General features: G+C 40.6%; 1 protein-coding gene across 2 annotated transcripts in view; it reads left to right on the top strand.

The window, feature by feature from the left end:
* The window catches only part of STARD3NL (STARD3 N-terminal like), a 59,848-nt gene that overhangs the window by 5,266 nt on the left and 28,553 nt on the right, over positions 1-26,029 (top strand). The window contains exon 1 of one of the 2 annotated variants that reach the window (XM_018047199.1): positions 169-192. The exons of the other annotated variant lie outside the window; for it this stretch is intronic. The gene's annotated coding sequence lies outside the window, so the exon portion shown is untranslated. Of the gene's footprint in view, positions 1-168; positions 193-26,029 lie in introns of those variants that run through there. 2 annotated transcript variants of the gene reach the window in all.

Below are 26,029 nucleotides of genomic sequence, written 5' to 3'. Positions count from 1 at the left end.
TTTAATAAATGATAGAGCCCTTTAGTTTAGCCTTTTTAGATTTGTAGAACATTTATTACCTCACCTTTGCTAGAAGCATCTTTAATGCTTTTCTTGGCTTTGATTCAGCAGAACTTCTTTCCTGTTGCAGTTAAGGGTCTGACTGCTACAGTTACCAAGGGGTCCCTTGAGAGGAACTCAGATGTTTGTGCTGTAAGTATTGAAGGCACATTGTTGCAAATAAGAATCAGTGTTCTCTGTGTTTATGGTTTTGGGAAAAAAATAATAGCAGTTCCACTTTTTAATAGTGACTGAGAAAACTGAAGCCCAGAGGACAAGTCAGAGATTCCTGTAGTGCTGGGCTACGGAGCTTGATCAGCACTCCTGGTTCACGGCAACAGGGGCTGGCACTCTTTCTGATGTCCTGCTGCAGAATTCCTGGTAGCCTCTTAAGTGTATTTCAGCACGGCTGAGGCCTTTCCGGATTGCTTGGCTACTGAGCTGCCCTACATCTGGAAGACACCTCTTCTTGTGACTCCAGGTCAAAGCAGGAACTCTCCCCAAGGATCCCCAACTGAGCTGTTTAAGCCCACGGGATCTTCTTGGGCAAGCGGTGGCTGGTATCCGGGTGGAAGGCTCTTTAATTTAAAGCCTATTTGTTGGGGCTTTCCTGGTGATCCAGTGGTCAAGACTTGGAGCTTCGCTGGTAGGAGACATGAGTTCAATCCCTGGTTGGGAAACTAAGATCCCACATGCTGCTCAGGGCAGCCAAAAAAGGTAAAATAAAAATTAATTAATAAAATGAAAGAGCAAAACCTTTCTCTTCTATTTCCCCTCTCATCACAGTTTTCTAAAAACTATCTTGGGATTAATGGACATCCTCTGTATTAAACTAGGAGCTGGAGGAAATTCAGTCTGGTGCCTTCTAAGTTGCAGTAATCACCAGTTTTTGTGTCCTGTGTTTTCCAGGACAGTTTACTTTTCTGACTCTGCATTGTTGCTCACTAGAGGATGTTCTTGTTTGCTTTTTGTTTTAGGAAAATATATTCTCATGGTTCTTTAATTGATTAATGACCTGCGGAATGAATGACATAGAACCAAGGAATTTCAAGTACATTTCTCTATTTGTTAAATTCCTCCAAGGTAGCAAAAGGAGCTCTTGAGAAATTAAGAGCTTTCTCCAGCTGAGGTGGGAGCCCCAGCTAGGGCTTGCTTCTGTTATTACTGATAATAACTGAGAGGGCTTCCTCTGTGTTAAGCATTCCTTTTAAATGCTTTATGTCAGGATTTGGTATCCTGAGCACTGTTGATATTTTAGGTTGGATAATTTTTTGTGGTGGGGGCTGTCCTATGAGTTGTAAGGGGTTTAGCAGCATACCTAGGCTCTGCTGCTGCTAAGTCGCTTCAGTCGTGTCCGATTCTGTGCTACCCCGTAGACGGCAGCCCACCAGGCTCCCCTGTCCCTGGGATTTTCCAGGCAAGAACACTGGAGTGGGTTGCCATTTCCTTCTCCAATGCATGAAAGTGAAAGTGAAGTTGCTCAGTCGTGTCTGACTCTTGGCGACCCCATGGACTGCAGCCCACCAGGCTCCTCCGTCCATGGGATTTTCCAGGCAAGAGTACTGGAGTGGGGTGCCATTGCCTTCTCCGACCTAGGCTCTACCCACCCTGTATACCAGTCCCCCCTACCCCCAGTTGTGACAACCAAAAATGTCTCCACTCTTTGCCACATGTCCTGGAGTGAGTGAGCAGAGTCCTTCCCTCCACAGACACGTAAAGAACCACTGCTTTACTAAACTAATTTATTCCTCTTAACAACCCTCTCAGATCAGTCATATTATTGTCTTCATTTTGTGCAAGGAGAACCTGAGGCCTGGAGAGGGTTAAGTGACTTGTCCGGGATTACACAAGTAGTAAGCAGTCATACTGGATGTGAAACTCACCAGTGTTCTTTGTGAACTCTGGCCCTGTACAGCCAGCAGACTGGCCACAGACTGTTAGGGACCCAAAGACTGTAGCACACCAGGCCTCCCTGTCCATCACCAACTCCCAGAGTTTACTCAGACTCATGTCCGTTGAGTCAATGATGCCATCCAACTATCTCATCCTCTGTCATCCACTTGTTCTCCCACCTTCAATCTTTCCCGGCATCAGGGTCTTTTCAGATGAGTCAGTTCTTCACATCAGGTGGCCAAAGTATTGGAGGTAAATCAGGGGACAAAACAAAAGCCAGCAGGACCACACAGGGCTATAAGTGAGGTGGTTGAGTGAACTGGGGAGCATTGCGAGAATTGCCTCTTTTTCAAGAGAAGCTAGAGATCTGGATTTTAGTTGTGTGAAAAATGCTTTTCTTTAATTAATCTAGTGACTAAAAATACCATGCAAGCCAGTAGACAAACAAGCAGTATCACTTACGTATGGACAAGGTTTGGTCCCAGGCCACCAGTTTGTGGTCTTTTTTGTGGAGACTTTGCAACATTGTGATATCTTAGAGAATTGTATATTCATTTGATTAAAAGCACAGGTATAGATTCTGTGTGGAGGGCAAAAGTTTTCACTTCTTGGAAGTCTCTGGAAATAGATTGGTGGGGTGGTACTTCTAGACTAGAGGTAGTTGTCTTTTTTTTTTTAAGCCAAAAAAAAAGTGTGAGAATTAGGCTGACCATCCATCACACTTGGAAATTTTAATGCTCTGCTGCTCAGCACAGACTCAGTTTGAAAGTTCTGTACTTTGTCCTTCAGCAGAGTCACCAATAACTATTTTTTTTTTTATGACCTCTGCTTGTACCGGTACTAAAGGCAATATCATATAGGACAACCAGGAAACCTAAATTCTGTAATTCTATATTCTGGAGAAGTGAACCACAGCCATACCTCAGTCTTTTGACAGCCAGTAACCAATGGAGTCCAGCTTAACCCTGTAGGAGAAGACCAGGCTCTCTGTCTGTTTCGGTAACAGGTGGACTTCTCCAGGTTTTGTAGCCTTTTCCGCGAGCCTGTGTGCCTTCACACCCCTGCTCTAGGTGTGAGAGCGGCCTCCTGCTCTCACACAGTCTGTGCGTGGCCTTGGGATCTGCCCTGTGCCTCCTCACGTGGGCCCTCTGAGGCTGTGGGCAGCCCAGTCTCCTGGACGTGCTCCTGCTTCTCCTCTGTTTTTAATTTAGTCTGCCTCTTCCTTGCTGGGTGTTACCGTTTCGTTTCTTTCGAAGCCATACGTTTTCTTTTAGGCCAGCTTTTTTTTTAATCAAGCTTTTTTTCTGGCTATAAGAACCTAAAGTTCTGTCCTTTAGTGTTGCAATCATCTTAGACTTTGATTTCTAATTATTTGTATAACTGCTTTACCTCCTCCATAAAGTTATATTTTACTTGAGGATGAGGAACAGTCTTTCCCATCTCACTTTTCCCCACAGCATCTAGCAGAGTGTTTTCTGTGGGGTAGATGCTTCATACATTTCAGTTTATTCAGGGGGTCCTGGTAGGTTCCCAGTCATATAGTGATTTCTTCCTTTTTTCCCAGTATGTTTGTATCAGTTTATCTAGTGTGTTGTTAGAGTGACTTCACTAAATAGAATTCAAAATAGGAAGGAAGAAGTGATAACCAAATTAATTTGGGAAGGTTGGACCATTTTTATTAATTTCATTGTCAATGCTAGTAATCAGAGATGAAATATTCTTCATTTATTGATGTTGGAACTCTAGACATCTGTGTAAACTTGGCTAACTTTAGGCAGCAAGTACCCAGACTCCAAACTTTTATACAGCAATATTTATTATTTATTTATAATTATATAAATATAATTATAAATAATATATAATATATATTATTAAATATAATAATATTTATTATTAAACAAATTTATAATAACAAACAAATGCCTAACAAACACATGGCCAGCTATTTCCCTAGGTGCTAAGGATACAGAAGTGTCTTCTGGGACCTTTGGGATAATACTGAGAATTAAGACATGTAAACAATATGTAAAATTGTATGAAAGATTAGAAGTACTGGTAAAGACAGATAATCTCTCATGGGATCAGAGAAGATTTCATTGAGGAAGTGGTACTTAAGCTTCCTTGAACAATGAATAGGCTTTCATTGCTGTTAATTGTTTGGCAGTTGCAGGAAAAGTCACTCCAGGCTGGAGTATTAGGACAAAGACAGTGATAGTGCGAACCACCTCGTGTACAGGGAAACCAACCGTAAGTTAGTCCATCTAGAGCTCTGGGTGTGAGGAAATGGAGTTTTGAGCAGAGGGAGGAAGTGGTTCCTTCAGGCTTTCATTTTAGAAAAACTAGCATGATTCCAGTATGGAGAATGTTTTGGAGACAAGTAGACTGAATTACTGGAGTAATGTAGATAAACGCTGACGGGGAAAACCATGGAATAAACTGATGAGAGCTATTGGGAGGAATGACATGGTCATCAGTTAAGAATGTAATATTTGAAAGATGGAGCCAGCAGAAGAATCAAGTTTAACACCTTCTCTTAATTATGAAAGCTTAAGTATGAGATCTTACTGATTATTACTGGCTAATTTTTCTTACCTTAAGCATTTTTTATGTATTTACAGGTGTGTGTGTATATATATACAAAGGTCAAGGATTCTTAGGGGCCAAGAATCCTGGCAAGAATATTGGAATGACTTTTTTGTTTCAGTTATTCTGGGCCACTTGATAGCAGCTTCTGAAAAAAATGAGAGAAAAATAAAATAATATTCTTGTTTGTCTCTCTCTCTTGACCTTTGAAAAGTGATGAGATATAGCTATAACATTCCAGCCATCTGACTCAGCCAGTGTTGGTGATGTGACTGACTACTGAGTTGTTGAGCCCTGCAGGCTGGTGAGCCGACAACATAGGCCACCCAACGTGATTTTGATTACTGTGTGGAATAGTGCAACTTTGTCAACCTGTGATCCTTAGTAGAACAGATATACATTGTCAAAGACCTTCCTCTGTCCAGCTGACTCATCCTCCCATGGACCAAGCAACATCCTAGTGACATGTTTATTATCAAGAGTATATACTTGATTTCTTTCCCTTCTCTTCGATCACCCCCTTGTAATATTTATATATCTGCCTCTTTGACTGGGGCTTCCCAGGTGGCTCAATGGGTAAAGACTCCGCCTGCAACGCAGGAGACATAAGAGATGCAGGTTCAATCCCTGACTCAGGAAGATCCCCTGGAGGAGGACATGGCAACCCACTCCATTGTTCTTGCCTGGAGAATCCCACAGACAAGAGCCTGGTGGGCTTTAGTCTATAGGGGAGCAAAGAGTCAGACACGACTGAAGTGACAGCACACACACCTGCACTCTGTGACTATTTGGAAGTTTTTCTGAGAACAGAGAAAAATTGCATTACCTTTTGGGAGTTTTACATTTTGTAGGTGTTCGATGATTATAATTTAAGAAAATGAGAACTCTTAGAGGATTTAAATTATGATTTAAATGAGGATTTAAATAGAGGATGAGATGGTTGGATGACTTCACCAACTTGATGGACATGAGTCTGAGCAAGCTGTGGGAGTTGGTGATGGACAGGGAGGCCTGGCATGCTACAGTTCATGGGATTGCAAAGAGTCAGACATGACTGAGTGACTGAACTGAACTAAGGGATTTACATAGGGCCCACCTCATAATTTGGAGAAGGCAATGGCACCCCACTCCAGTATTCTTGCCTGGAAAGTCCCGTGGGCGGAGGAGCCTGGTAGGCCGTAGTCCATGGGGTCGCAAAGAGTCAGACAGAACTGAGCGACTTCACTTTCATTTTCACTTTCATGCACTGAAAAAGGAAATGGAACCCACTCCAGTGTTCTTGCCTGGAGAATCCCAGGGATGAGGGAGCCTGATGGGCTGCCGTCTGTGGGGTCGCACAGAGTCGGACACGACTGAAATGACTTAGCAGCACCTCATAATTATTTTTTGTTCTACAAATAGATGCACTTTCTTTGTTTTTTATACCTCCCCCTCTTCTTTTATGGAGAGAAGGGAGACTATTCTAATTTCTGTTACATCTCATGGCTGTTAACCTCCATCTACGTGCTGTTGACTCCCAAATTTCTATTTCTAACTCAGGCCTCTCCCCTGAACTCCTGACTCATACCCTACTGCTTGCTTTTATTTTCACTTAGATATGAATAAGTATCTTATACTCGTCGTGTCCACACTGCACTGATATTCTCCCTATGAGTCACCCTTCCGCCAGTTTCTCCCTTGCAGTAAATAGCGAGTCCCTCCCTCCATCTTCTTAGGCTGTAAGTCTGGCAGCTGACTTCTAGTCCTCTCTTTGTCCTGTATCCCATGCCCAATCCATCCTTTTACTAATTTGGCTCTGTATTTGGAACCAACCACCATCACCACATTTGTTTACTAAGGCACTACGTCTTCTGTCTCCTGAATTACAGCCACCATAGTCCCCTAAATAGGCTCCCTGCTTCTTTGCCTCTCTCAGCCAGAGAGTCTCCTAAAGCTTAAGTTGCATCAGGTTTCTCTTCTTCTGAAGAGCTTCTGGTGTTTTCCCACCTCATTGACTATCCTTACTGTGGCCTGTGAGGTCCTCCAAGGCTCCCCCAGGTTGTTAACTTCTCAGCACCTCCTGCTGTTCTCCTGTCTGTCAGTTCTTGCAAAGCTGGAAGCTGATGGATGACCTGGCTGAACTCCTGCCTGGCCAGCTCTGCCCCTCCTCAGGGCCTCACCATCCTCTTCCCTCCAGTAGCCCTGCTCTTTTTCCTGATACCTATGGGGCATCTCTTCCTTATCTCCTACTAGTCTCTGCTCCACCTTTGTTCACCTGTAATGACTTCAGTGACATCATCCTGACCAAGCAAGCTGTTTACAGTTAGGGTTCAGGTTAGTGCTTCTTTATCCTCTGTCCCTGCCCTCTAGACAGTAAACTGTTAGAGGAGAACATTCTTTCAGTTTTATTCATTGCCGCATCCGCAGTGCTCAGAGGAGGACTTGACATATTTTTGGTATTAAAAGTGTATTTGTGGAGTAAATGAAGTAGATGCGGTATATTGTTGGCAGACGCTGAATTTTCAAAAATTATCAGGTACAACTCTTAAATCTTATATATCCAGATTCAGTTTCTTAATAAATGCTTTAGATTTGCCTCATAAATTATGAAAACAATATATGTTTGCCCAGCTATCTTTAAATCTTAATATTTCTTTCTGTGTTATATGTCAAATAAAAGTGCACTGATATTTTTAATATTGGTATGGAAGTAGTTGCCATAAGAACAGGTTTATTCTTGGGAGATCAGTTGGTATCAGTGAGAGGAGTGACTTAAAAACTTCATAATATACTTGTTTTCTGCTTTACTTTTTCCAAGTCATTGGTGCTAAATTCTAAATAAATTCGAGAATCTTGAAACAGATTGTCAAAAAGTTAAATTCTCGTTATACATACACAATTAATCTGTTGATATTAAGAGAAATTATTAAATGAGATGAGACTGCAGGAAATGGCACAGAATTTGAATGGAGAGCCTTGAATGTGTGGAAGGGGGAAGAGAGCAGAGCACATAGCAGCAAATGGTGAGCAGACATATCAGGATGGAATAAAAGCTTTTCTTACTTCTCAGTGTTAACAACTCTAGAAAATAAGACATCTGGAGCATAAGTACAGTATTCAGAATACAACCATGGAGTGAGTATATAGGGATATTACTATGGAGTTGGACTTCTAATTCTTGAAAAAAAGTAAGAAAAAGAAGGAAGTGCAGTTGAAATGTAGGTCCCAGTGGAATAAGTCAGCTGCATGAGTAAAACAACACGTGGTACGTGATGCTGTGTGGTAGTCTGTCTCTCCCCACTGTCTGGGAAGAGTATGAGTACTAACGGATGGAACAAATGAAGGGTAAATTTGACTTTTTAAAAGCTTACGATAAAGTAATGGCTTGTGTACATTTTCACTAAAGATCAGATCAAACTTTAGACCCCAAACCACTGCGTGATGTGCACTTTATTGTTTCATTTAAGAAAGCCTTGTTGATGACAATAATAAAAAAACAAACAAACAATTATTAGATATTCGGTATTGGCTCAAAAATCCAGACAGGATGACTCCTATCTTCAGTCACACGCATTTTAGAAGTCTTCAGCCATCTCCATTTGTGTCTTGGAAATTCAGTATTTTTATTAGGGGCAGAATGATTTGGATGCCCAGAAATCTTACGTAGGTTTTCCTTCGAGTCTGTTAATGTGCCTCCGTTGTCATATGTGTGTGTGCTCAGTAGCTTCAGTTCTGTCCAACTCTTAGCCACCCTGTGGTACAAAGATGTGTTTACAAAATCTCCATGTGTGTGTTCTCTTTTATAAAACAATTTAAGAAGTTTTCTAGGATCATTCCAGTTCCTTAATTCTGCTCTCAGAGGTAGCTCGTACTTAAAGTTAACTTAATGATTTTTCACAGTGAGAATTTACTTTTATTCACATATAAACACACACATATGCATATATATACAATATACATATTGTATTTAAATATATATATGTTTATATTATATATATATATTTGTATATACTAGATGGATTGATAGAGCAACCACATCCCAAAACATCCTTCTGTCCTTGTTTTTCTGAACTATTCAGAGGTTAAGAATTTCATAACCAGAATACAAAACTATAATCAGTTTTTCAGTTGTTTGTTGTAGCTTTATCGTTTGGGTTTTTAGTTTTTGTTTTATTCAGGATTCAGTCTAGGCTTGTGCGTTACTTTTGATGGTTGTGGCTCTTTTTACTTTTTAAGTTTGAAGAGTGTCCACACCGCTTTCTTAACCTTTTGTTTTTGTTTTGTTTTTCATCATGTTGACTTTGCTCAAGATTCAGGATAACTGTCTTGTAGAATATCCCACATACTGTGTTTGATTGTATCCTTCTGGAATTTAGGTTAAACTTTTTTTGCACAGAAACGTTATAATTGATGTTACAGACTTCTGATTGTATCACTTTAAAAGGCACATAGTGTCAACTTGCTCTAGTATTGGTAATACTGTTTGATTAGTTGGTACAGGTGGAGACTGCCAGATCTCTCTACTATAAAGGTACATTATTCCTAATGAAATAATTATGTAATCTAAGAGTTGACACTTTGAGACTTCGAATATCTATTCAACAATGTTTTAATAATTTTAGGCATCTAGTAAAGATCCTTGTCTGAATTAGTTACTCCAGCTGGGGGTTACAAACTGTTGATAGTTCTTATTTTATCGTTTCTTCTACATTTTAATCTAACATTTGTTTCTTGTAAAAGAGAACTACCCTCTCCCTCTTTTGCAGTATTACTGTAGACTCATGGAACTTCTTAATTTTTCCAACGTAAATTCCAACATTACAGTCATTATTCATTTTTATAATCAAGTCACTGCATCTGGCCAATGGAAACACCTCATGAAAGCCTACACATTAAAAAAAAAAAGATTTTGGCTTTTTGCGTCTTCTCTTAAGAAAACTTGCCTATAAAGAGTTTTTAAAAATATTCTCTGCAAATTTTTATAACAGCTTTATCTTTTTAGTTTTTATGTTTAGACCTATGATCCATCTGGAATTATTTTTTGCATGGTGTTTGTTAGGGTTTGAAGTTCATTGTTTTTTTGTGTCTTTTTTTTTTTAAGTTTTGATATCTGGTTGTCTCGGCATCATACATTCTTATTCCAGTTGGATTGCTTTGACATCTTTGTCAGAAGTAAAATGATCATATAAGTACAGATCTCTTTCTAGACTCTCCCTTATGTTCCATTGGTCTGTCTGTTGATCTTTATGCTAGTGCCACACTGTTTTCATTACTGAAGTGTTGCAGAAGGTCTTTAAGTAGTGTGTTTTCCAGTTTTGTTCTTTTTCAAGATTGCTTTGGATATTCTCATTTCTTTGCATTTCTACATACATTTTAAAATTAGCTTGTCAGTTTCTACCAAAAAAGCATGATGAGATTATGGTTGAGATTGATTTGAATCTCTAGATCAATTTGGGAAGAATAGAAATATTAACCATGATTCCTTCCAATCCTTAAACCTGGTCACCTGCCTGTCTATTTTCATCTTCTTTGATTTTTTTCGACAGTGTTTTACAGTTTTCACTGTTGGGACCTTGCATATATTTTAAGCTTTTTGCTTAGTGTTTTATGTTTTTGATGCTATTTTAACTGCACTCTAGCCCTTACTTATTTATTCCTACTCCTAGCTGCCCAGAATGGAGGGATTGATAAACAGGTGAATCACAACATCCTGAATAAGCTAATCTCTTTTATTTGTTTGTCTTGTCTAAAGTCAGTTTTCATTCCAATCCCAAAGAAAGGCATGCCAAAGAATGCTCAAACTACTGCACAATTGCACTCACCTCACATGCTAGTAAAGTAATGCTCAAAATTCTCCAAGCCAGGCTTCAGCAATAGGTGAACCGTGAACTTCCAGATGTTCAAGCTGGTTTTAGAAAAGGCAAAGGAACCAGAGATCAAATTGCCAACATTCGTTGGATCATTGAAAAAGCAAGAGAGTTCCAGAAAAATATCTATTTTCTGCTTTCTTGACTATGCCAAAGCCTTTGACTGAGTGGATCACAATAACTGTGGAAAATTCTGAAAGAGATGAGAATACCAGACCACCTGACCTGCCTCTTGAGAAATCTGTATGCAGGCCAGGAAGCAACACTTAGAACTGGACATGGTACAACAGACTGGTTCCAAATGGGAAAAGGAGTGTGTCAAGGCTGTATATTGTCACTCTGCTTATTTAACTTCTATGCAGAGTACATCATGAGAAACGCTGGACTGGAAGAAACACAAGCTGGAATCAAGATTGCCAGGAGAAATATCAATAACCTCAGATATGCAGATGACACCACCCTTATGGCAGAAAGTGAAGAGGAACTCAAAAGCCTCTTGATGAAAGTGAAAGAGGAGAGTGAAAAAGTTGGCTTAAAGCTCAACATTCAGAAAACGAAGATCATGGCATCTGGTCCCATCACTTCATGGGAAATAGATGGGAAAACAGTGGAAACAGTGTCAGACTTTATTTTTGGGGGGCTCCAAAATCACTGCAGATGGTGACTGTAGCCTTGAAATTAAAAGATGCTTACTCCTTGGAAGAAAAGCTATGACCAACCTAGATAGTATATTCAAAAGCAGAGACATTACTTTGCCGACTAAGGTCCGTCTAGTCAAGGCTATGGTTTTTCCTGTGGTCATGTATGGATGTGAGAGTTGGACTGTGAAGAAGGCTGAGCGCCAAAGAATTGATGCTTTTGAAGTGTGGTGTTGGAGGAGACTCTTGAGAGTCCCTTGGACTGCAAGGAGATCCAACCAGTCCATTCTGAAGGAGATCAGCCCTGGGATTTCTTTGGAAGGAATGATGCTGAAGCTGAAACTCCAGTACTTTGGCCACCTCATGCGAAGAGTTGACTCATTGGAAAAGACTTTGATGCTGGGAGGGATTAGGGGCAGGAGGAGAAGGGGATGACAGAGGATGAGATGGCTGGATGGTATCACTGACTCGATGGAGGCGAGTCTTAGTGAATTCCGGGAGTTGGTGATAGACAGGGAGGCCTGGCGTGCTGCGATTCATGGGGTCGCAGAGTCAGACACGACTGAGCGACTGAACTGAACTAAAAGTAGATCAAAAATAATCTTAAGCAGGATGATAGATATCTATGTACATTATTCTCTGATAGGAGCAGACAGGTGTAGAAAAATGGGAGGAAGCAAAAGCTTCCCTGAGGAAGTGAGTTAAGGCTTATTAGAATGAGTAAGAGTCATACCTATTTGAATGCAGAGTTCCAGAGAATAGCAAGGAGAGATAAGAAAGCCTTCCTCAATGATCAGTGCAAAGAAATAGAGAAAAACAATAGAATGGGAAAGCCTATAGATCTCTTCAAGAAAATTAGAGATACCAAGGGAACATTTCCTGCAAAGATGGGCTCAATAAAGGAAAGAAATGTTATGGACATAACAGGATCAGAAGATATTAAGAAGAGGTTGCAAGAATACACAGAAGAACTATACAAAAAAGGTCTTCACAACCAGGATAATCACGATGGTGTGATCACTCACCTAGAGCCAGACACCCTGGAATGTGAAGTCAAGAGCGCCTTAGGAAGCATCACTAAGAACGAAGCTAATGGAGATGATGGAATTCCAACGAAACTATTTCAAATCCTAAAAGAGGATACTGTGAAAGTGCTACAGTCCATATGCCAGCAAATTTGGAAAACTCAGCAGTGGCCACAAGACTGGGAAAGGTCAGTTTTCATTCCAATCCCAAAGAAAGGTAATGCAAAAGAATGCTCAAACTACTGCACAATTGTACTCATTTCACACTCTAGTAAAGTAATGCTCAAAATTCTCCAAGTCAGGCTTCAACAGTATGGAAACAACTTCCAGATGTTCAAGCTGGTTTTAGAAAAAGCAGAGGAACCAGAGATCAAATTGCCAAGATCCATTGGCTCATCAAAAAAGCAAGAGAGTTCCAGAAAAACATCTACTTCTGCTTTATTGACAATGTCAAAGCCTTTGAGTGTGTGGATCACAACAAACTGTGAAAAACTCTTAAAGAGATGGGGATACTAGACCGCCTTACCAGCCTCCTGTGAAATCTGTGTGCAGGTCAAGAAGCAACAGTTAAATCTGGACATGGAACAATAGACTTGTTCCCAATTGGGAAACGAGTATGTCAAGGCTGTATATTGTCACCCTGCTTATTTAACTTATATGCAGAATACATCATGAGAAATGCTGGGCTGGAAGAAGCACAAGCTGGAATCAAGATTGCTGGGAGAAATATCAATAACCTCAGATATATAGATGACACCACCCTTATGGCAGAAATCAAAGAACTAAAGAGCCCCTTGATGAAAGTGAAGGAGGAGAGTGAAAAAGTTGGCTTCAAGCCCAACATTCAGAAAACTAAGATCATGGCATCTGGTCCCATTGCTTCATGGCAAAGAGATGGGCAGACAGTGGAAACAGTGACAGACTTTATTTTTTGGAGATCAAAAATCACTGCAGATGGTGACTACAACCTTGAAATTAAAAGACGCTCACTCCTTGGAAGAAAAGCTAGATAGCATATTAAAACCTAGATAGCATATTAAAATGCAGAGACATTACTTTGCCAACAAAGTTCCTTCTAGTCAAGGCTGTGGTTTTTCCAGTGGTCATGTATGGATGTGACAGTTGGATTGAAAAGAAAGCTGAGTGCCAAAGAGTTGATGCTTTTGAACTGTGGTGTTGGAGAATACTCTTGAGAGTCCCTTGGACTGCAAGGAGATCCAACCAGTCCATCCTAAAGGAAATCAGTCCTGAATATTCATTGGAAGGACTGATGCTGAAGCTGAAACTCCAGTACTTTGACCACCTGATGGGAAGAGCTGATTCATTTGATAAGACCCTGATACTGGGAAAGATTGAAGGCAGGTGGAGACTGGGATGACAGAGGATGAGATGGTTGGATGGCATCACCGATTCAATGGACATGAGTTTGGATAAACTCCAGGAGTTGGTGATGGACAGGGAGGCCTGGCGTGCTGCGGTTCATGGGATCACAAAGAGTGGACACAACTGCGCAACTGAACTGAACTGAAGACTCAAAGGAAAGTTGCTCTCAGGGTAGGGAGGAAAGTACAAGCTGAGGTTGGTGAGAATGTGATTCCTGTTCAGTTCAGATGACTACTGGACTACCTGACTACTGGAAAATCTGTAGCTTTGACTAGATGGACCTTTGTTGGCAAAGTAATGTCTCTGCTTTTTAATATTCTGTCTAGTTTAGTCATAGCTTTTCTTCCAAGGAGCAAGCATCTTTTAATTTCATGGCTGCAGTCACCATCTGCAGGGATTTTGAAGACCCCAAAGTAAAGTCTCTCACTGTTTCCATTGTTTCCCCATCTATTTGTCATGAAGTGATGGGACTGGATGCCATGATCTTAGTTTTCTGAATGTTGAGTTTTAAGCCAGCTTTTTCACTCTCCTATTTCACATTCATCAAGAGGCTTTTTAGTTCTTTGCTTTCTGCCCTAAGGGTGGTGCCATCTGTGTATCTGAGGTGATTGATATTTCTCCTGGCAATCTTGATTCCAGCTTGTGCTTCATCCAGCACAGCATGTCCCATGATGTACTCTGCATATTAGTTAAATAAGCAGGGTGACAGTACACCACTTCGACGTACTCCTTTCCCTATTTGGAACCAGTCTGTTGTTCCATGTCCAGTTCTAATGATTGCTTCCTCACCTGCACACAGATTTCTCAGGAGGCAGGTAAGGCAGTCTGGTATCCCCATCTCTTTAAGAGTTTTTCAGTTTGTTGTGATCCACACACTCAAAGGCTTTGGCATAGTCAATAAAGCAGAAGTAGATGTTTTTCTGGAACTCTCTTGCTTTTTTGATGATCTCTGGTTCCTCTGCCTTTTGTTAACCCAGCTCAAACATCCGGTAGTTCATGGTTTCCCTACTGTTGAAGCCTGGCTTGGTGAATTTTGAGCATTACTTTCCTAGAGTGTGAAATGAGTACAGTTGTACAATAGTTTGAGCAATCTTTTGCATTGCCTTTCTTTGGGATTGGAATGAAAACTGACCTTTTCCAGTCCTGTGGCCACTGCTGAGTTTTCCAAATTTGCTGGCATAGGCAATGGCAACCCACTCCAGTGCTCTTGCCTGGAGAATCCCATGGGCGAAGGAGCCTGGTAGGCTGCAGTCCATGGGGTTGCAAAGAGTCAGGCACAACTGAGCGACTTCACTTTCCCTTTTCACTTTCATGCATTGGAGAAGGAAATGGCAACCCACTCCAGTATTCTTGCTTAGAGAATCCCAGGGATGGGGGAGCCTGGTGAGCTGCCATCTATGTGGTCACACAGAGTCGGACATGACTAAAGTGACTTAGCAGCAGCAGCAGCAGCTGGCATAGGGACTGTAGCACTCTCACAGCCTCATCTTTAGGATTTGAAATAGTTCTGCTGGAATTCTATCATCTCCACTAGCTTTATTCTTAGTGATGCTTCCTAAGGCCCTCTTGGCTTTGCATTCCAGGATATCTGGCTCTAGGTGAGTGATCACACCATCGTGGTTATGTGAATCATGAAGATCTTTTTTGCATAGTTCGTCTGTGTATTCTTGCCACCTCTTCTTAATATCTTCTGCTTCTGTTAGGTCCATACCATTTCTTTCCTTTATTGAGCTTATCTTTGCATGAAATGTTCCCTTGGTATCTCCAGTTTTCTTGAAGAGATATGTAGGCTTTCCCATTCTATTGTTTCTCTCTATTTCTTTGAATTGATCATTGAGGAAGGCTTTCTTATCTCTCCTTGCTGTTCTCTGGAACTCTGCATTCAGATGAGTAAATCTTTCCTTTCTCCTTTGCCTTTAGCTTCTCTTCTTTTCTCAGCTATTTGTAAGGCCTCCTCAGATAACCATTTTGCCTTTTTGCATTTCTTTTTCTTGGCGATGATTGATCACTGCCTCCTATACCATGTCATGTACCTCCGGGCATAGTTATTCATGTACTGTGTCTATCAGATCTAATCCCTTGAATCTATTTCTCGCTTCCACTGTATAATCATAATGGATTTAATTTAGGTCATACCTGAATGGTCTAATGGTTTTCCCTAATTTCTTCAATTTAAATCTTAATTTTACAATAAGAAGTTCATGATCTGAGCCACAGTCAGCTCCTAGTCTTGTTTTTGGTAACTGTATAGCGCTTCTCCATCTTTGGCTGCAAAGAATATAATCAATCTGATTTCGATATTGACCATCTGCTGATGTCCACATGTAGAGTCTTCTTTTATGTTGTTCAAAGAGGGTGTTTGCTATGACCAGTGCACCTCTTGGCAAAACTTTTGTACTCCAAGGCCAAATTTGCCTGTTATTCCAGGTATCTCTTGACTTCCTACTTTTGCATTCCAGTCCCCTATAATGAAAAGGACATCTTTTTTGGGTGTTAGTTCTAGAAGGCCTTATAGATCTTCACAGAACCATTCAACTTCAGCTTCTTCAGCATTACTGCTTGGGGCATAGACTTGGATTACTGTGATACTGAACGATTTACCTTGGTAACCAGCAGAGATCATTCTGTCGTTTTTGAGATTGCACCCAAGTACTGCATTTCAGACTCTTATTGACTATGAGGTCTACTCCATTTCTTCTAAGAGATTCTTGCCCACAGTCGTAGATATAATGGTCATCTGAATTTAATTCGCCCATTCCAGTCCATTTTAGTTCGCTGATTCTCAAAATGTCAGTGTTCACTCTTGCCATCTCCTGTTTGACCAGTTCCAATTTACCTTGATTCATGGACCTAACATTCCAGGTTCCTATGCAATATTGTTGTGTACGGCATTGAACTTAACTTCTATCACCAGTCACATCCACAACTGAGTGTTATTTTCGCTTTGGCTCTGTCTCTTCATTCTTTCAGGAGCTATTTCTCCACTCTTCTCCAGTAGCATATTGGGCACCTACCGACCTGGGGAGTTCATCTTTCAGTGTCATATCTTTTTGACTTTTCTTACTGTTTGTGGGGTTCTCACAGCAAGAATACTGGTGTGGTTTGCCATTCCCTTCTCTAGTGGACCACGTTTTGTCAGAACTTTCCAGCATGACCTGTCCGTTTTGGGTGGCCCTTCACAGCATGTCTCATACTTCAGTTGAGTTAGACAAGGCTGTGGTCCATGTGATTAGCTTGATTAGTTTTCTGTGGGTCTAGTTTCCATTCTGTCTGCTCTCTGAAGGATAAGGATAAGAGGCTTATGGAAACCCTGAGGAGAGAGACTGCCTGTGGGGCAAACTAGGTCTTGTTCTGATGGGTGAGGCCAAGCTCAGTTAAATCTTTAACCCAATTTTCTGTTGATGGGCGGGACTGTGTCCCCTCCCTGTTGTCTGATCTGAGAACAAACCTTGGTGGAGGTAATGAAGATAATGGTGACCCCTTCAAAAGGTCCCATGCTTGCACTGCTGGACTCAGTGCGCCAGAACCTGCTGCAGGCCACTGCTGACCCTAGCCTCTGCTGGAGACTCCTGGACCCTCACAGGCAAGTCTGGGTCAGTCTCTTGTGGGGTCACTGCCCCTTCCTCCTGAGTCCTGGTGTGCACAATGTTTTGTTTGTGCCCTTTAAGAGTGTTTCCCCAGTCCTGTGTAAATTCTGTAATCAAATCCCCCTGGCCTCCAAAGACAAATTCCCTGGGGGTTCTCAGTCCCTTTGCCAGATCCCCAGGTTGGAAAATCTGTTGTGGGTCCTAGAACTCTCCTAACAGTGCGAGAATTTCTTTAGTATAACTGTTCTTCAGTTTGTGGGTATCTGCTTGGCGGCTCTGTGGTGGGGTTAATGGTGACCTCCTCCAAGAAGGCTTATGCCACAGGCTGTGTAACCCAGGTAATTCTTCTAGGGAACACAAGCTTGTGATTTGTGGTGTGCTGAAGTGGTTCTGGAGAGGTTGGAGGAAGTAAGCCATGTATTAGGTTAGGCAAGATTAAGAAATTTGACCTCTACCTGAATGTCCCAGAAAAGTATTTAATAAATAATCTTGTGAATTTAATTTGCTTCCCTAAAAAATGAATAGGTATTGGGTGAGATTTACATTAGTTTATTAACAAATTTAGTTTTCTTTTGTGCTTTGATGTGCTTTGCCCATTTTCAAGCTGAATTTTAAGATTTTAACGACCTGTCTTTCAATATTCTTGTTTACCGTCTAATGTTTTTGAATAAAAACTTGATTTTTATGTATTCAGTTCTGTTTCCCATTGTAGATTTTCTAAGAAGGAATTCCTCATCCCAAAATCATGTCATTTACCACAGTTTCTTCTGCTGCATAAACCATAGTAAAGATTTTGCTTTGTTAACTTTTTAGTAAAGTCTTCAATATATTTTGATGCATAGATTTCTTTCTCCATGTACTTGAACAACTGATTAATAGCTTTCTTTTGCAGCTAAATTTTGATGGTATCTTTATCATCTGTAGATATTTTTTGGTTTACGCAAGTTTTTCCTTGCAGAGAAGCTTAGGGAAGTACAGGCCACACAGTGGCTTGTCTGTCATGAGTTTTCCTTGACCATCAGTATGCTTATTATTGATTTAATTGAACTAATGCTTAATATTTGAGAAATTTGGTGTTAGAGTCCATGTTTCTGGCTTCTCCTGATGAATAATCTTGTGACCTCTATTTCCACACGTTTGACCCTGGGAGACTGGGCACACATCTTTCTCATTTACAAGTTTTTCCGTCTCCTGACACTGATTGTCAGTTGCTTATACTGATTTTCCTTCAGCTTACAGTGATTTTCCTTCAGCTTTTCTCATTATCACATATGTTTCAAAACCTGGGGAATAAGAGACTTGAGAGAGCCATAGTTTAAAAAAAGTGAAAGATGGTGGATATCTTTGTGGAAAGGTAGGGTTCCCCGCTCCAAGATTTGAAACCAGTCAAAACATATATAATTTCAAAGTTCTTCCGCCCACATAAATTTAAATTGTATGCATGCATGCTTTCAAAATGCAGTGAAACATTTTAATGTGTAAACAGAAATATGTGCCTTCCAGTTAGGTTTAGTTTTTTTCTTTCATATGAATTTTGACTCATTTTTGTGATGTTTCAGGAATACATTCTAATACGTGGGACCTACTTGTGGGAGCTATTGTGAGACTTAAATGGCATGTGTTTTAAGTACTCAGAATTGTGCCTGACTGAGGGAAGGATTTTATTATGTTAATATAAGGCATCCACTCTTACATAATATAATGATAGTTAATAGGTGGGATAGGTTTATACTTGTGTTCTTTTGTTCTTGTGTGTTGTTGGTCAGATTATGTTAGGATTATGCTAACTTTGTTTAATGATGGGACAGCTTTTCTTTCTTTTTAATGTTTATTTATCTTTATTTCAAATTTGAAACTTCTGGCATACTCTGACTCTAGGTGATCCTGTGTCAATTTTTTCATGAAGATTCATTCTGTCCAAGCCATCTATGTCTTCTTGGTGCATCATATATATTTCTTTTGTACTGACTTATTTATGATATTTAAATGTGATGCATATAAAGTATCACTTACACTTTGAAAAATAGCCTTTCCTATTTATATTATGATCCGTGTATTCCTTTCTTAATCACCTCTCCCCAAACTAGGTTTTGATTGGGGGGGTGGGTGATTATGTATGTAATTTAAATTTGTGGAAATATTCATTCATGTACAAAAGTAGGGGGTTTAATATAATGAATTACATTGTAGCAATCACTCAGATTGAAACAATTATCATCATTCTTGGTTTGAATTTATTTATTAATTGTATCATTGTTTTTCATTTTTTAATTTTTTCCCCATGGGATACTTAGAGCTTTTATAACTTTATTGTTTAAATGCCTAATTCTTTAATCTTATGCTATATTGAAAAAGTAACTAGAGCACTTACAGTTCAGTTCAGTCGTTCAGTCGTGTCTGACTTTGCGACCCCATGAATCGCAGCACGCCAGGCCTCCCTGTCCATCACCAACTCCCAGAGTTTACCCAAACTCATGTGCATCGAGTTGGTAATGCCATCCAGCCATCTCATTCTCTGTCGTCCCCTTCTCCTCCTGCCCCTTGTCCCTCCCAGCATCAGGGTCTTTTCCAAGGAGTCAGCTCTTTGCATGAGGCGGCCAAAGTATTGGAGTTTCAGCTTCAGCATCAGTCCTTCCAATGAACACCCAGGACTGATCTCCTTTAGGATGGACTGGTTGGATCTTCTTGCAGTCCAAGGGACTCTCAAGAGTCTTCTCCAACACCGCAGTTCAAAAGCATCAGTTCTTCGGCGCTCAGCTTTCTTCACAGTCCAACTCTCACATCCATACATGACCACTGGAAAAACCATAGCCCTAACTTGACGGACCTTTGTTGACAAAGTAATGTCTCTGCTTTTTAATATGCTATCTCAGTTGGTCATAACTTCCCTTCCAAGGAGTGTCTTTTAATTTCATGTGTACTTTAAAGAAGTGAATTTGATAATAAGCCTAATTTTGACAGCATTCCATTGTATTTTCTAAGTAGTCTTTTAATTTTTAACTATTTTTATCTCAGTAGTTATTTTAGAAAACTTATTTATTTATTTATTATTTATTCTGTATTTTGCACCTAATTGAAAGGCTTGCCAAATTATATATTTTTAATAGTCTAGCTTTATGATCAATATTTTGAACATGGCATATTATATCCTTAAAATAGCATATATGTATGTAGGGTTGTAGGGTTGAAAAAATACAGTGTTTAATAAACTTACAGTGGTAAAACTTGCAGTGTTTGAATAATCAATATCCATTTGTGTCTTTAACACACTAAATAGATAAAAAAGTAAAGCTTCCCATTATGATTATAATCTATCACTAAGTAAGCTTTTGCATTTTGTTAGTTTTTAAAGATGTGTTTTGTATTTCTGTTCTTTCTCATAAGGAGTACATGGATACTGATTGGTAAATCTTAAACCTGATTTCAGTTATATTGTGTATGTGAGCATGTGTGCTAACGCTTCAGTCATGTCTGGCTCTTTGCGACTCTAAGGACCGTAGCCCATCAGACTGCTCTGTCCATGGAATTCTCCAGGCAAGAATACTGGAGTAGGTTACCATGCCCTCCTCCAGGGGATCTTCCTGACCCAAGGATCAAACCCGTGTCTCCTGCATTGGCAGGTAGATACTTTACCACTGGCACCATCTGGGAAGCCCTTCAGATATATTAGGCTACTACCAGATTGTAGCTATAGTTGCTTAGGTTGCTGCTGCTAAGTCACTTCAGTCGTGTCCGACTGTGTGTGACCCCATAGACGGCAGCCCACCAGGCTCTGCAGTCCCTGGGATTCTCCAGGCAAGAACACTGGAGTGGGTTGCCATTTCCTTCTCCAGTGCATGAAAGTGAAAAGTGAAAGTGAAGTCGCTCAGTCGTGTCCAACTCTGTGCAACCCCATGAACTGTAAGCCTACCAGGCTCCTCCGTCCATGGGATTTTTCAGGCAAGAGTACTGGAGTGGAGTGCCATTGCCTTCTCCAGTTGCTTAGGTTAAGAGTATGTAACTTCAGAGTATCTTCAGAACTTTATGCATCTTGAGCTTTTAAGTTTTTGTGTACTTATTAAAAATCTCTAACTGAACTATGTACCTTCCCTGGCTTTTTATTGAGTATGAATTTGTAATCATACCTAAATGCTTGCAAGTCAGATTGAGAATAAGCAAATATTGTATCACCATCACATAGTCAAGTTCAGTTCTTACAGCTTTGGGTTGAGCTTGGTAACTGTCATTCAGTTAATAAGTCTACTTAAGAAAAATGATTATCACATGTAAGCTTATGAAGAGATATTAGAAGAATACTGGCGTGATGATACAACCTTTCTATAATTCTCTTTTGCAGTATTCCCACTTGCATACTGTATATAGGATATGCTAATTGTTATGGTGGCTAACCATCACTAAGATGGTCTCTGGGTGATATCTCTAGGAGCCACTAGAGCAATTTTGCATGATAATACCACTGAGGGTCATCAGGAGACGTCTCAACATTCACCTCCCCAAAAAAGCTTTTCAGTGGTATCACATTCGTGACTTTGTTGGCTTTGAGTCCAGCCATCTTTCTTGTTGACTGAAAAACTTGATTTTGTCAGCCTCTGTGTCCGGAGCCCTGTGAGAAGGGGCACTTCCTCACACAGGTAAACTCATATCTCAGAATCTGCAGTTAACAATGTAACTGCTGTGTAGGCTGTTTAATCTCAGGCTAACTGGTGTGCTGTTTCCCTGTTGCATCTTAATAAGAAGCACAGAATTATGACAGGTTGTAGGAGGCATGTCGGGAATTATTAAATTGTTCAGTAACAAAAAGACACTGATGATGCCCTGATGCCATCATAGTAATCGTAGGAATCATCTAGCCAGTGTGTTGAAGACTTAAAATCCAATAGACAAGGTGCCCCTGTTTGAACAGTGCCAGGCTGGGCACAGCTGCCATTTTTTCATGACCCTGTTTTCCCTGTGTTTTGCAGACTGACCACCCCTCTTTCTGGTGGGCATGTTCCCACCTTTGAACATATGTCCAGTCACCTTGCTCTTGTTTCTTGGCCTGTGAGCCATTTTGTGTCTTTAAGGATGGAGCACATCTACTCTGATTCACTATGTGTTGATTTTATGGTTTAACTTTCAGAGGACAGTATTATCTTAATTTCCTGTTATAGTCCTGGTGATATAGGCAAATCTATAAAACGCCCAGTAGAGTTTTATACATACACATAGATTTTTTTTTTCTTCTTCTAAGTATTTCACTCATTTTCAGTTGGAAAATTAATAGGAATCTGCTGGAAAAATTTGACTCCTTGATTCAGGGAAGATTTTAAAATTTATATCGAACAGTTGGTGAGTGATTTTATTTAGGTGCTTAAATTTTTTTTTTTACTTATTAACTTAAAAGTAACTTTATTTTCCAGACTTCTCTATACAGTAATTTCCTATTGCTACAGCTGCTAATTTGGAAGTGATGTGAAGGTGTTTTAAATTTCAATCCTATTGTCTAGATTTTAGAGCTGCTTTTCTAGACATTGTATTTAACTTGGAGTATATAAGACATAAAGTAAGCCAGGGCTGTTTTGAAATGTGAGCATAATGGTAGTGGACATTTGCCAAAAACAGGTTTGTTTGATCTTGATTTTGTTAAACTTCCTGTACTTCATTGTGATAATCCTCTAGCCCAGGAAGCTGGAGTGTAACACAAATTCATTAGCTTCCTAACCTGGGCCACTGCCAGACTTTCTACTAAAGCTACTGTCATCAGAGTTCTACCAGGTCTTTCTTTACCTTCCAAGGTAGAGTGGACACACTAGAGCATTAGAATCAGGAAGCCCAGGACAATGAATCATTTGTGGTTGTTGCTGCTTCGAATATCTTTACTGCAAAGCAACTTTGGGATATTCTAAAAATATAAGCAGCTCATCTAAACAGATACTAAATAGAAGTTTTTATTTTTTGAAAGTTTGAATATTTAGTTGAATTCTGACATGTAGAATCCCCAGGTCTTCTTAGGCATGCGGAACTTTTCCTCATCTCACAGTGATACCTTTAGAAGAGGAAGGTTGTCTATTATGTTTTTCTGATACTCTGGATTAGCTTCCTTTCCACAGCACTGTCTTCTCTGTGCATGCTTTCTCTGAAAGCATCTGTGTTTCTTAGCTATCATGCGTTTTTCTCATACTGGCACATTATGCTTGTAAATGTCAGGTTACTCTCATGTTATTCCCGTTCTCCACTTCTAGCTGTTTTCATTTTGGAAACTGTCAGCTCTAAACAGGACTTTAAAAAAATCATCATGTACCAGGTCTCATAACAGGTGCTGGGCCTTGCAAGAGGAGAGCCAACTCAAGGTGCTTCCTGCCCCCTGAGAAACCCAGTCCTGGGACAGAGTGGGCACCCCTGAGGCAGCTCTGGTCTTTAGGGACAAGCCCAGTCACTGTATCCCAAGGGCCGTTTGAACACCTTCTTATGCCCCTCCTGTTACCTTCCAGGAATCCAACAGAGAGGGAGGAAGTGGAAGACCCAAGTCTTAATCCTCAAATATGTCTTAAAATATTTTTTGGATGGGTGAATCCTCATAATCCACGTAGGCCTCAGCTGCTACTTTTTTGTTTTCTCCATCTGTAAGCAAACCTTTCTAGGCAAGAATAATTTCAATCACAAGCATGAGGAAAGCTGTGAAATAGCACCTTGAGACACAACCTTCAGTTGTAGGACTCTCTGCCTGTCAAGCAAGGGAGGGGGAGTAGATCAGAGTGGTGGACTTGGATGCCCCCAGGCAAGGTCGAGGCTGAGGCCAAGTGGAGAGTGTGGGCTCCATCTGAAGAGCTCAGCAGTTTCTTGGCTTTGTTCTCATGGTAAGGGAATGCAGGCCTGGCCATTCTGTGTCTTTTAACTTTTCCAGAGAAGCTAGACATCTGGAATTTTACTTGAAAGATCATTATTTAAAATGTTAGCAATTAGTTCAAAATCTTTAGAAATCCTGTACAAGACCAAGCAAAACATTTCTGTAAGCCAAATCTGCTCCCCAGGCCTCTGGATAAGTTGATGACTAAGGTCTTGCTGAGTTAAGTGTTTTTAGTGTCTGTTATTCTCACATTCTCTCTCGGGGTAAAACATACAGTGTCTTGCTGTGGCCGGAAGTAATTCAGAGAAGAAGGCTGGGAGCCTGGGTTGAGAGACCTGATTTGACTGCCACCAGTAGGATTTCCTGGAGAAGGAAATGGCTATCCACTCCAGTACTATTGCCTGGAAAATCCCACGGACAGAGGAGCCTGCTATATAGTCCATGGGGTCGCAAAGAGTCGGACACGACTAAGAGACTTCACTTCACTTCTTCACTTCAGTAGGTGCCCAGAGGCCCTTTCCTCCTCTCCCAGGAGACTGTTGGACATGTGTAAAATGCTTGCTGTGGTGGCTACTGCCCCAGAGCAGCTGCTGTTTACCATCTGGGTAGTATATCAATTCTGAGTCAAAGCAGATGGAGCTGAAGTTTTGGCCAACCAGCTTTACAGCCAGCCTGGAGACATCTCAAAGATATAGCCGCTCGAAGATGTAAGCTCTTCTTTCTGGAAGCAAAAGGATCTCGGATTTTTGTTTTTCTCCAAGTGTGAAGGGTATTATTGTTTAGGAAGCTACCGTTATAGACGGGACAGCGTTTTTCTCCAGCTCTAGTGGTGTGGAATTAAGGGAATAGAATAAGGCAGAGACCCGTGTATTGGGCTAAAAGTACTGCTAAAGTGGCCCTCAGGTAAGCCAGCATGAGATAAGACCACCTGTGCCTGAGCTGTGCTGTGTCATGAGGGCCACCTATGGAAAAATAAAGAGAAGAAGGAATTATAAGTTTCTCCTCATTGAAGAATCAGAGCATGCATTGGAAAAATTAATATTCATCAATTAGCCTACTTTTTGCTGATTACAACACAGTAACTCTAAATTTCAGCTAGCTCCTCTCTGAGAAGGTGATGGAAGCAGCAGTCCCCCTTTTTAGAAAATTACAAATAATGAAGTATTTTAGGCTTTGTGAACCATATAATCTCGGTTGTGACTATTCCCTTCCGCTCTCTTCATGTGAAAGTATCCATAGCAATCGATACCAACCACAGGAATGGGTGTGGTGGTATTCTAATAAAACCTCTGCATTCAGAAACAAGTAGCCTGCCGCATTTGACCTACAGGCTGCAGTTTGTTGACTCCTAATTTAGAACATTGACAGCTGTGATAGATTGGAATATTTGTCAGCAAATACTCGCTTACCTTCTTCTCCTCTTTGGATGGAGTGTATACATCTCAGCTTCATGCCCTTTGGGCTTTAACCAGTATAATATGAGCAAACATAATGTGTACCGAGATTCCACTGTGCTTACATGGTTGAGCTTGTCTCCTGTGCTCTTGCCATTTGCCATGAAGAGAACATGCCCCAGGTCATCTTGGACCAAGGGGAAAGACAGACAGGACAGTCTAAGACAGACTTAGACCAAACACACAGTTTGAAGCCAAGCTCTTTGATGCATCGCCTGAAGCAGAATCGCCAGCTGGGCTCAGACTAGATCAGCTGAACTGAACTAGACCCATGAACCTGGGAATAAATTGTAGATTGTTTTAAGCCTCAGAATTTGGGAGTGGTTTGTGAACACAGCTTGACTGTCAAAATAGCCAACACAGAGGAGGAGCCTTACCTATCCAGATAAAACAATTAAGATATGAATCTCCTTTTCAAAAACCAGGACAACAAAAGAGGATTCTCATCTCCTCACACAAATTCTAGAGAAAAATAAGATGATGTTTTTCTTTATTATATAACCCTCCACTCAACTCTTCCTCACTTGCCCCCTTTCCCATGCTCCTTCCGTCATTGGAATAAACCCTGCTTTGTAGATTCAGGCCCCCATATGTACAGCTGATCAGTACTTAACACCTCTTTAGAGAGGCATAGCTTTCCTCAAGCCAACTCCAGAGAGGACTCAGTACAAGAACTGGGTGTTTAATACTTTCTGCATTGTATCTGGGAAAATATCCAAACTCTTCCTCAAAAATGAGAAATAGAGGTTTCCGAG

Source organism: Capra hircus, chromosome 4 (genome assembly GCF_001704415.2).
Source record: "Capra hircus breed San Clemente chromosome 4, ASM170441v1, whole genome shotgun sequence".
Taxonomy (NCBI): domain Eukaryota; kingdom Metazoa; phylum Chordata; class Mammalia; order Artiodactyla; family Bovidae; genus Capra; species Capra hircus.
Note: the sequence above shows the minus strand (reverse complement) of the source record. Positions and strands in the feature narration are given on the sequence as shown.